At 35.3% G+C, this 12390-nt stretch overlaps 1 protein-coding gene across 5 annotated transcripts in view; it reads right to left on the reverse strand.

Annotated features, from left to right (window-relative positions):
- The window catches only part of Gulp1 (GULP PTB domain containing engulfment adaptor 1), a 328175-nt gene that overhangs the window by 160737 nt on the left and 155048 nt on the right, over window positions 1-12390 (reverse strand). For 4 of the 5 annotated variants that reach the window (XM_029564762.1, XM_017798836.2, XM_029564760.1 and 1 more), the window contains one exon: window positions 9201-9302. The exons of the other annotated variant lie outside the window; for it this stretch is intronic. The gene's annotated coding sequence lies outside the window, so the exon portion shown is untranslated. The remainder of the gene's footprint in view (window positions 1-9200; window positions 9303-12390) is intronic. 5 annotated transcript variants of the gene reach the window in all.

The following is a 12390-nucleotide window of genomic DNA, read 5'->3' on the forward strand; positions in this document are numbered from 1 at the left end:
AAAAATATAACATAGTTTCCAAATTTGCTGAAAATATACAATTTTAAAAATGTTAATTTAAAGGCATTATCAAGACAAAAAATTACTTAACATTATTCAATACAATGAATAAAAAATGAGTTTGAGTTTTGATTTCAAATATTCTCCATATTACAATAAAATTTGCAAATACAGAAAATAAACATTTTTGAAGAAAGTGTTGTAATCAAGGATAACAATGGTCATTCTCTAAATTAATATAGATTTCTTCTATTAAATAAATCTGTTAAAACAATACAGTGTTGAGATAGTACATCAGATGAATTATCAGACAAAGCACCTTTTTGCACACAAAAGTTTCATTCAAGTCAAGTAAGTATTATGATTGTCTTAGCCCTAAAAAGAAGTAACAATTGATGCCAATGAGGACATAAAGTGATGTCTTTTATTTAGGTTTAACATTTCACTGACACATTTCTAAGTATAAAAGGAAACTGTGATAGTATCAAGATTGATACGCTGTAGTGGGCTTTTTTTTATCATCTTATTTCATATTTTAGTTAGAATGCTTTTACTTTGTATATTTTCCATTATCTCCTATTCATCAAATATAGTTTCTAAATCTGATTCAAAGATGTATATAATAGTTGCAATGAGATATCACTTTCAGGGTATCCTTGACAGTCTCTGATAAACTATTAAATGGCCACCATGCCCCTTGTGACAGAGTGACTGGTCACCTTGATTGGCATAAACATTTATTTAAATATTTAAAAATATTTCTTTAGGAGCTCAGAATATATTACAGTTGCTAGTGTGTATGCTCACAACACAAAGACCTGATTTTGATTCCCAACAAAATATGCACACAAATAAATTCATAAATACTATATATACACATATACACACACATAAACATGTATGTAGGTCATGAAGAGCTAGTATAGGTCAATATACCTAAAGGACTATGAGAAATATATTTGTAAATAAGGAAAAATATGATATTAATAAGGGAACCAAATGGCAAGTAATAAGAAAGTAACAGCTGAAAATTTTAAAAGCAAATACAAATTAACTAATTTGAATAATAGCTAGGCATTCAGATGAATTACCCAGCTCAAAGATGAAATGGAGGAATTTCATATGGACTTAAAAAAACCTCTGGACTAGGAAATAGAGGACAGAACTAAAGCTCCAAAAAAATGTAGGTACTGAGAATACTGTCAGAGAAACGAAAAGCAAAGCAAAACAAAACAAACAACAACAACAACAAAACCAGAAGAGGGCGTAATATAAAAATTTCAAAAAAATTTCAAAGAACTAAAAACATGTTAAAATTTTTAAATTCAGTAGCAGTTGCATACCTAAACATGTCATAATAAAAAGAAGAATACTGGGACAAACACATACACACACACACACACACACACACACACACACACACACTTCCTCATCCAGACAGAAAGGAATTTTTGAAATAACACCAAAAGTCCCCAAAAGAATAAATAAAGTAATACAGGATGCTGAATTAAAAAACAAAAAGAAGGAAATAATTATAAACGTTCCCTGACATTATAAAAATAATTGTAAAAAATATGAGAGTCCCCTGAAAGAAAATAACTTCCGACTAGAAATGCTTTTATGGAGAAACAATATGATACTATGAAGGAGTAATATCCCCCTTAGAAGACACACAAGGCCAGATTAAACTGTGTTACTGAAAACCAGCTATGAAAGTAATCTTAGGTATGTTACAATAAGAAAAAAATGAATCATTAAAAAAATAGAAGCTATATTACCAAATTCTCATTTTTCCACCAGCTGCACCAATAGTTATAGTAATGACAGATAGATACATTCATGCACAGACCAAAAATACAGAGATGAAGCAAGATTACTATATGCTGTACACATGTATGCATATATCTCTAACTACCCAGAACTAAAACCCCAGATAAGTCTATGCCATATCATAGCACACAGAAGAAAAGTCAGAGATGTAAGACACTTTTAATAAAGACTTGCTGTTGGCAAGTAACAAATGTTAAAATTAAAGTAATTAATGTGGGAATTATAAGCATGAAAATATATGTCAAAGACAATGACTTGAACAATAAACTATGGCCACCCCAAAAGAAGAAATAAGACAAAGAAACTTTAAAACAGAGTAATGAGAGAGAAAAATTGCAAAAAAGAAAGTATACTCATTTAAAATCTGAAATGAGACAGCTAAAATAATAGGCCACTAATGTAACTATGTATCTTATTTGATTAAACACACTAAATGTTACAGAGACTCACATTCCACAGGAAAAAAATAATATTATATTTTCTATAAGATACTCCCTTTAAACTAAGCACTATTTTAAAGAATGTATCAGAAAAATATGAAGAGCTCATGTTTTGGGTTCTCAGCTCTGACATTCTTTGGTATTTAAGTGGTATTCTCTCTCTCTCCCTCCCGCCCTCCCTCCCTCCCTCCCTCCCTCTCTCCCTTCCTCTTTGTGTCTCCTCCTCTTCCCTCCGCATCTGTCTAGGTCAGAGGTAGAAGACAGACAGGTGTTCCTCTATTTCTCCAATCTATTTTTTGAGACAGGGCTCTCACTGAACTCAAATCTCACCAGTGGCTTGACTTGCCAGTCAGTCAATGAGCTCCAGGGAACTGCTTCTTCCATTTGAAAAATCTGCATAAAGTCTGAGTTTTGGCAGAAGTTAAAGCAAAGTTGCCAGATGTAAAATCAATTTATTAAAGAATATTTTTCTACAAACCTATTAACTAACATTATTCACCATAAGAATAAAAGTTTATGAACAGCACCTTCAAGCACCATGAAAGCTAGCCAAGAGAGATGAAGTTTAGAAGACAATACTAGCTTGATTTCTCCTTGTTTGTTCTACAATTCATGTATGTACTGTCTTCAACAATAGGGTCAAGTTTTGAGTAGTAACTAAGAGCAAGGGCATTGGCCAGCATTATTGAGGTTCTATGGGATGCCCTTGCTCAACAACTTCGAGAGAGAGAATTCATTCCTGGCTTTGGGCTTTTTATTTGCTAGCCTGTGGTGTTCTAGTAGGGCACTGAACCCCTATTATAGAGTAACTACAATTATTTTATATTACATGTGTACATATTTTAAGAAGCTTCTACAGTAGTGCATTTCCCTATAACTTTTTCAGAAGGGCTTTAGTGTTAGTGCTCTCCCATTTCCCAAAACATTTAACCCTTCCTATTCCATTATTACCCTTTCCTTCTTTATATCACTGCATTCTATCTCCCCTCCCACGAAGTCCCTTGCTAGTCTCCTAACCTCTACCGATTTTCCAACTGAAGCACACCCACCTAAAGATTCAAAACCAGCATGCATTTATGAGAGAGAACATGTAACATTTATCTTTCTGGATCAAGGTTTACTCAGGATGACTGTTTCCAATTTCATCTATTACTTGTGAATTTCATTATATTTACAGCTGAATAATACATAACTGTCTAAATGTACCAGATTTTTATTAGCCATTCATCAGTTGATGACATCTATCATGAATGAACAGGTATCTTGTAGTAGGGTATAGATTCCTTTGGGTATATGCCTAAGAGTGGTATGGTTGAATAAAGTGGGAGATCTATTTTTAGCATATGGAGGAGCCTCTACACTGATTTCCATTGTAACTACACTAGTTTGTGTAGCCACACTTCACCGGCACTTGTTATCACTTGTCGTTTGTTTCATTGATCTTAGACATTTTGACAGGGTAAGATGAAATCTCAAAGTAATTTTAATTTGTGTTTCCCTGATAGTTAAAGATAATGAACATTTAAAAAAATATTTTATTTTTATCTTATGTGTATGACTGTATTGCCTGCATGTATGTGAGTGCACCCATATCATGTAATGCTGTGGAGATCAGAAGAGGGCCTCAGATTCCCCTTCAACTGAAGTTAAGGATGGTTTATAGCTGCCATGTGGGTTCTCGGAATTGACCTGGGTCCTGTGCAAGAGCAGTCAGTGCTTTGAACCACTGAGCCATCTCTCCAGCCCTGATGATGATCATTTTTAAGAAATATTTCTCAGCCACTTGTGTTTTGTGCTTTGAGAACTGTTTAGTTCCTGTCCCCATTTTTTGATATTTAGGTTTTTTGTTTGTTTGTTTTTCAGTTTTTTGTATATTTTAGATACTAATCCACTGTCAGAAGTATAGCTGGTAAAGACATTTTTTCCCCTTTTGTAGGCTGCCTCTTCATTTGATGCTTTTTAGCTTCTGCTATACAGAAGCTCTTTAGTTTCATGAGGTTCCATTTGACAATTGCTAGTCTTAATATATGCACTATCGAAGATCCTTTCAGAAAGTCCTTTCCTGTATCTATAAGTTCCAGTACATTCCCTTCTTTTTCCTCTATCAGATTCAGAGTAGCAGGTCTTATGTTGAGGTCCTTGATTCATTTGTAGTTTTGTGCAGAGTGAGAGATAGGATTCTAGTTTCATTCCCCTATATGTAGCTACCCAATTTGAGCACCACCATTTGTCAAACATGCTGTCATTTTTCAGATGTATTTTTTTTTGCCACTTTGTCAAAAGTCAGGGGGCTACAAGTGTGTAGACATAAATTTGGTTCCTCAGTTCTGTTCCACCAATCAACGTGTCTGGTTTTGCCACTACCATACTGTTATTATTATTATAGTTCTGCAGTATAATATGAAATTAGGGATGATGAGGCTTCCTAAAGTTCTTTTATTTACTTTTCAGAATTGTTTTGGCTGGCCTGGGTTTTTGTGCTTCCATACAAATTTGAGAATTTTGTTTTCACTTCTGTGAAGAATTGTATTGGAATTTTAGTGGGTATTACATTGAGTCTGTAGATTGCCTTTGGTGGATGGCCATTTTCACAATATTAATCCTTCTGATGCATGCTTCTGGAAGAGAAAGATAATTATCAATCTTACCTACCTGTGGACCCCATGAGCTACAATAACAACTGAGCTGCCAAGACATGCCCATTGGTGCAATAATGGCATGAATGTTATGGGAGCTACCAACCACTTTCTGCTTCACAAGACAGAGCCCATACCTGGCACTGTTATCAGGGCCAAGAACCTGTGGCTACATATGTCACAGGCTGTAAGAGAGAACTTACTACCAGTATTTTGATAAATTGACATAGTATTAAATTGACTCCCATATGTTACTGAAATATTCTTATACTCATAGATTGGTACATTTCTCAGTTCTTACCAGAGAAACTTCTTGCAACAGATAGAAATAAACACAGAGGTCCACATCTGGTCTACATGTAAAATAAAAGAGACTGAAGAGTACTTAGCCCTAAATGGGACACCCTCTATCACATCTTCTCTTCCCAAGCTTTTGGGATCACTGGGGGAAAAGGGACAGAAAGATTGTAAGAGACAGAGACCATGGATGAATACAAGGAAAATATGTGTAGTGAACAGAACATGGCAATTTCACATATAAATCCACAGTGCTTGTAACAGTAGGCAGACTACCTATGCAAGCCCATGCCAAACAAAACCCCAGCATGGACAAGGGAAGTGGGCAAGAAATCCCAACCCTAGCCACACGACTATTGGCAACTGATAGCTGCTGGGAGAGTCACTTTCATTTCTTTCTTTCTTTCTTTCTTTTTTTCTTTCTTTCTTTCTTTCTTTCTTTCTTTCTTTCTTTCTTTCTTTCTTTCTTTCTTTCTTTCTTTCTTTCTTTCTTCCTATTTGGGGCTTTTTGCTACTCTAACATTACTTTCTTTCTTTCTTTCTTTCTTTCTTTCTTTCTTTCTTTCTTTCTTTCTTCCTATTATATTTTTTTGGGACAGGGTCTCCCTGTAGCCCCATCTTGCCTGAACTCACAGAGTTCAGGCTGGTGTTGAACTCACAAAGATCAGCTTGCCTCTGCCTCCCAAGTGCTGTTATTAAAGGCACATGCCACCACACCTGGCTAGAGTCACTTTTCTTTAAAGGTGTGATGCCTGGTAGTCTGACCAGACTCCAAGTGATAGAGAGACTCACATCTAGGAGCCTGTGGGAAAAACAGATTAGACTCAACAGGTCTTTGCAAAAGTTATGAAAGTACATAACAAATTATGATAGAAAGAATTGGAATTGAGGAGTGATACAAAGTGGGATTACATTAAACAGGTAATATATTGTTGTGCTTAAAAGGTTTTTTGAAGAAAATGCAGTAAAATATTAATGTAATGACTGTTAAATCTGAGTAGAAGATACTTTCATGTTCTGTGAGTATCCAGGGTGAGCAAATTATTCAACAACTCAGTTTTTAAAAGTGCACTTTATACATAAGGTACAATAAGGAAATAAGCCAGAGTTGGATTCTGGATTCTGGAGAGTCATTCAAGGAAAATAATAATGAAAAAAGTGTCTTGTTCTAGCATCAAAATGAAGAATGCTTTCTTTGGGAAAAAAAGATGATTGAGTGAATTTTTTTTTAGAGATTTACAAAGAAGCAACTTGAATGTTACCAGTTCCATAATGGGAGAATACTCGTAATTTTAACACAGAGGATTCAAAAGATTCACGGCTAAGACAGTCTGACTAATGTTGATTCATGACAGAATAAGAAGTGAGGAACTGGACAAAGGAAATAGAAAATCTTAAAGAGTTTCTACAAATAGAGGCAAAGAAATAAGGCAGGAACCCAAGGGTGACATGAGCTAAATAAATAGACATTTTAATTAGAGCTATCACCTACATGTGGATGCTATGGGAAACTCAAAGGAGAAAACTGATGATACAGAAAAGAGAAGGGATAAATGCAGGAACAAATTTATTGAGCAGGCATGAAGGGATATGATCAAATCCACAAATAAAGTCACTATCCGTAGACAATGGAAGAACAGCTCACTCGCGACAGAGAAGGGAGGGGAGGCCTGACTCCTGGGAACACACAGAATTACTTGCTGCCTTCATTATTTGGTAGTGGGAAAATATGGCATTTCTCTTCTGAGTGCAGATGTTTTCTGTTAAATAAGATGTAAGTCATTAACTCTTAGCATAATAAAGAAATGGGGATTAGAGAAAAGAAGGTCAGAGAGGAAGCCAAAAATACCAAAAATAATCATCTCAAAATAGGATGAGTTGAAGAGGTGAACAAATTTCTAAATAATTTTGGTGGCTTGATAGAACAATAAACCAAATGTAAATTAAGACAAAAAGATTTCTGTATATGTTTACATCAATAAGCTCTGTGTGTGTGTGTGTGTGTGTGTGTGTGTGTGTGTGTGTGTGTGTACTGGCCATGTTACCTGCTTAAGTGCAGAAAAATACATAGACATCAACAGAGATTGGGACTTTTCTTGACAGGTCATAGAGAGAAGGGGAGGCAAAACTATCGTGGAAAGTTATAATCCTTATATTGAAGCAAAATATCTTTGAAATTGTACCAGTTTAAGAAATTACATTAACAATTATGTTCTCTTTTCTTACACCCTTTCATCATAGTCAACATAATTAGTCTGTGAAATTTTCTGCTTTAGGAATATTTTTAAATTATTGTAATATAAATACTGTCTCACAAATTAACAACAAAAATTAAAACAAACACAATTTTGTTTATCATGTTAACATATATATCAAAGACAATTTTCTTCAAGAGTCTCAGGACAGCACAGATGAGAAGGAACATTTCAGTGTCGATATACTAAATATGGATTTCAACACTATTGATAATCTGTGATACAACCTGCCGATTTTCTCTACATATTGGTATCATGTCTTCCTCATCTTGTCACAGGACTTCAAGCAGTCCTTTTGCCCAAATTTAAGATTTATCCCTTTAACCTTGATCTACCAAATGGAGTGAGCAGGTCTGGGCTGGGGAGACAAGAGTATAAGCTCATCAGCAGCTAAGCAATGAATAGAGACCAAAGGAGCCTGAGGCATATACATCTATGGCTAACGAAAGCCTCACATCTCCATTTGAGAATATGCTTTTGTACAGGAATCCTTGACACCCTGACCTATCTCTTTCTGTACGTGCTCACTATTTGATTTAGTAAATACATTATCCTCCCCACAACCTCTTGAACTATGCAACAGAAGTACTCAGACTAAGGGTAATCTTTTCCTTTGAGCTAATTATTCAGAAATAAAAATACAACAATCCAAAGCATATATAGCTCCCTGGTATCCACATTTTGGAATATACTCATAATTCTTATTATATACTCACTGAAAAGCAAAATGAAAACAAAGGGCTTTTCAGTTCTCTAATATTTGCATCAAAAAAAATTTATATACAGAACTTTACTTAACCCTAGCTTTGTTTCCAATGTTTTAAGGGAAAGCGGTTTTGAGTCATATATACGAACTGACATTTAGGCCAAATTCTGTCACAAAGCAAATTTAATGTACTATTGAAAAGCAAAGATTTAAATGGAAACCTAAAGGAGGTGAAAATGATGTAGAATAATATTTGGAGTGAAATAATTTTATGGAACATCAATGATGCTCTTATTTATAAGCATCAATATTTTTACATACATGATTATGCTTGAATGCCTCCAATTTAATAACTGTTTTAAATAGATTTACTCATAGACAAACAGGGAAGAATTATTGTCAATACTATGTGAATTCACTACATGTATATATTATATAAAAATACCTGTAAATGAAAGGCAGTTGAGAATACTATATTCCAAAGTGTAGAGCAGGCAAGCTTTTTGATAATCATGCCTATTCAACATTTTCATTTTATAGGCAATCCTTCCACAAAACTACGTTTGATAGTTCTGATGCACTGTTTACTACTTAATGCTTTAAGTGGCTATATTTGCTAATATGTATTTACTACTTTTGAAATGTAACACATAACAATATCAATATACTATCAAAAGCCTACTTATATATTAAAAAAAACAGGAAACCATGACTGAGAATTACTTTGAACTAGTGATTCTCAAGTTAAGGTTGGTGTACTTCACAATATCAGAAGTAGGTGAGACTAGTTTTATTGTTTTGAAAAACATGAAAACAGTATATTAATTATGTTCATCATCTGAAACAAAGAAATGACCCTGTTCCTTTCCAACACTGATAAAATCTGGGTTATGAAACCTGCAGAAGAAAACTGTGACACAATACCCTTAAATGATGCAAGTTGGAAAGGTTCATAAATATGTGGGAAAATAAGCCCAGCCTTCATTTTCATCCTTGTCATCTAATAAGGGGACTTGCTGGGCATGGTGGCACATACCTTGAATCCCAGCCCTGGGACGCAGAGGCCAATGGACCTCTGGGATATCAAGAGCAGCCGGTCCACAAAGTGAGTTCCAGGCAGGCTAGGACTAGGGAGACCCTGTCCAAAAAAACAAAAGAAAGAAAAAAGAAAAAATGAGGGTGGTGGTTTGATAGAGGTATGAAGTAGATAAAAGAGGATGGGATAATCAAAAGTTATTATATACTTGTATGAAAGTATCAAGAAGAAACACATCAATAAAAAGCGAGCAGAACAAACCTTGTTTTAACATAGATTTATGTGTTGGCCTTAAGGGGAGAGAGGCACCAAGGAATGGGAAGGACATGCCTGTCTAAGACATGGTTGCAGGCTTCTCAGCAGAGAGAATCACTAAGTCTATCTCTTTATTGCCCATTTTTATACCATGAAAGTGCTGTCAGGCAACATCCCAGGAGGCCTGATCTGCTTTCGAGTGAGTGACCGAGAGGTGAAAACCCTGCTTGTTCTCCATTCATCTGTGAAGCGCACACTGGCTTCTGGACCCTGAGCTTTGTTGCCTTTCATTATTCTTAACACATAAAAAGATGACTCAAAAAGCATAATCTTCAGATTTAGTGACAAGCAGACAGGAAGAAACAAGTCTGTCTGGGAATTACAGGACAGGTTCGTCCTTAACATCCATCTACATAGAAGGCTTTGTATGCATGTTAGAAAATATTAACTACAGTGCATATAATTTTCTTTATTAATCCAAAGTTATAAAAACCCTTGAATGATTATAAACAATGCATGCCAGTTCCATAAATGGCTACTTTAGAAGTTTACTTTTGCCATTTTAGTAACGTTGTACTTAGACATAGTTAATGTTGTTAATACTTACTTTTCATTATCTATTGGTGTGCATGCATGGGCATGCATCTGTGTGTGAGTGTAGGCATCCAGGTGGCACAGCTCATGTGTGGAGGTTAGAGGACAATCCAAGGTATCAGTCCTTGCCTTCCATATTGTTTGAGATAGGGGTTCTAGATCTCCACAACTATGTACACCCACCAGGCTGGCAGGCCTGCAGGCTTCAACACTCCTGTCTCCACCTCCTATCTCACCATAGAAACACTGGGATTACAAAATGAGTGTTATTACACCCAGCTTTACATGGGTTCTGTTGATTTAAACTTAGGTCTTCCTGCTTGTACAACTACTTACCCACTGAGCTGTCTCCCTAGCCCAATGCTTGCTTTCAAAGTAGAACTTTAATTTAATATATGTATATGACAGGCGCATAGCCATCCTACATGGAAGCTAAGCACTTTGTATATGAATTGCATTGATATAACCTAAAATCCATTTCCCTTTCTCCTAGTTCGCTCTAGCAGACATCTCAAAGGGAACAAGAAAATACGAAGATAGTTTAAGGCGCAAAATTCTCAGTGAATTGTTCTACAAAGTGGGGGAGCAAGCACAGATTTACAATACCGTATCTTCAATTATGATGCTAATAAAGAGAATAATAGCTGTAAGAAACACAAATTAAAATGAGTACTTTTAAATCAGGAATATTAGCAAAGTATACATGCATTTTAAGTGCTGGAAACTGTGTTAAATCAGCTATTAAAATCATCAGTAGATAATCACTATATAATGATTGAAATGCAGAGTAGACATTGTTACAAAGAAGTATTGCCATGGTGGTAATAAAGTCCACCCTTTCTTATAAGCACTTTTTAAAAGAGAAACAAATCTCTTATGTTTCTCTGTCTTGCTCTTTTTTTGAATAATCACTCTGTTTTTATAATGCAAAACATATGTGTCAATATGCAGCCAGATTTCATTTCTTTAACACTGAAAAATGTGCTCACTCAGCAGCCTAACAAAAGTGACTGGATGGCTGTGAATGTCTTTGTTTCTATGTCAAAATGGATCAGGCAAAGTAAAATAACAATATGTCTTACCTCTGGGATATGAAATGAGGGTGTTAGATCATGAATGCTTAAAAAATTCAGTAGAAAACTAGCTCTTTAGAAAAATTCAGATTTAGAAATCACCAGTTGAAATATCTTATTAATAATTTAAATACCCACAGGCCCTTGTTTTGAGCTAAGGAGTTGCTAAATTTTGCAGTTGGATTTGCAGCATGTACGGAATTCCTAACTAAGCATTTTGCCCAAAGGTAAAGACAAGATTTCTTGCTTAGCAAAAGCCAGGAACTACAAAGGGGGCATGATGTTGCTGGTGGTCAATTGTTTTCAGTTGTGAGACAGATGGTCCTGATCTGAAATCCTTAACGGATGGCAAAGTCTGTGCTCTGAAAACATGGAGCACTCTTACCCTGGTTTATGTGGCATCCCTTCTTGTGGATTATGGGAGAGCAATTTCTTCTGATAGTTTATTGTCTAGTGCATGTACTAAACAAAAGCATTCGGGGTGTAGAAGAGTAATCTCTTTTACCAATATCCTTTTATTTTTTTAAATATATATTAAGGAAAACATTCTAGATAAACTTGACAAAAGCTGTGCTAACTCATCTTGGTGCACTGGGTATACACGATTTTAATGCATCAGAAAAACAGAATTGAACATAGATGCATGAAAATAATATTCCTGCCGGTCATGGTGGTATACACCTTTAGTCCCTGCAGAGGCAGGAGGATCTCTGTGAGCTCAAGGCCAGCCTGGTCTACATAGTGAATTCCAGGACAGCTGGGCTACAGGGAGACTCTGTCTCAAAAAAAAATTTCCTATATAATTGTTAGTGCTTCAAAATTTGAACACTCCAACTAGCTTTTTATATCCAGTTGTGAAATGTCGCTATTATTTCCTTAGTTCAAAATATCAGCTGGAAATGTTTTCAAAAAATGTTTTAAGGCTGGGGATATAACTCAGTAGAGTGGTTGCCTAGCAGGAAGTTCTAGGTTCAGTTCCTGGCACTGCATAAGCCAGGTGAGGTGGTGTACATCTGTAATCTAAGCACTTTGGAGATGGAGGCAGGAGGATCAGAAGTTTAAGGTTTCTTTCACTATTTCATTAAGTTTAATAAGGGTATTCTGATATACATTGAACCACTGTCTCAAACAAAAACAAAAGGAATGATTTAGATATCCTTATATAATTTTATTATGGTATATACAATGACTAAATGTTATTCATTAAGAAAGACAAAACAAACACAAACAAACAAATAAACAGCAGTTAGAAGGCAAGATAGAAATAT

This window comes from Nannospalax galili, unplaced genomic scaffold, assembly GCF_000622305.1.
Source record: "Nannospalax galili isolate Female #2095 unplaced genomic scaffold, S.galili_v1.0 scaffold115, whole genome shotgun sequence".
NCBI lineage: Eukaryota > Metazoa > Chordata > Mammalia > Rodentia > Spalacidae > Nannospalax > Nannospalax galili.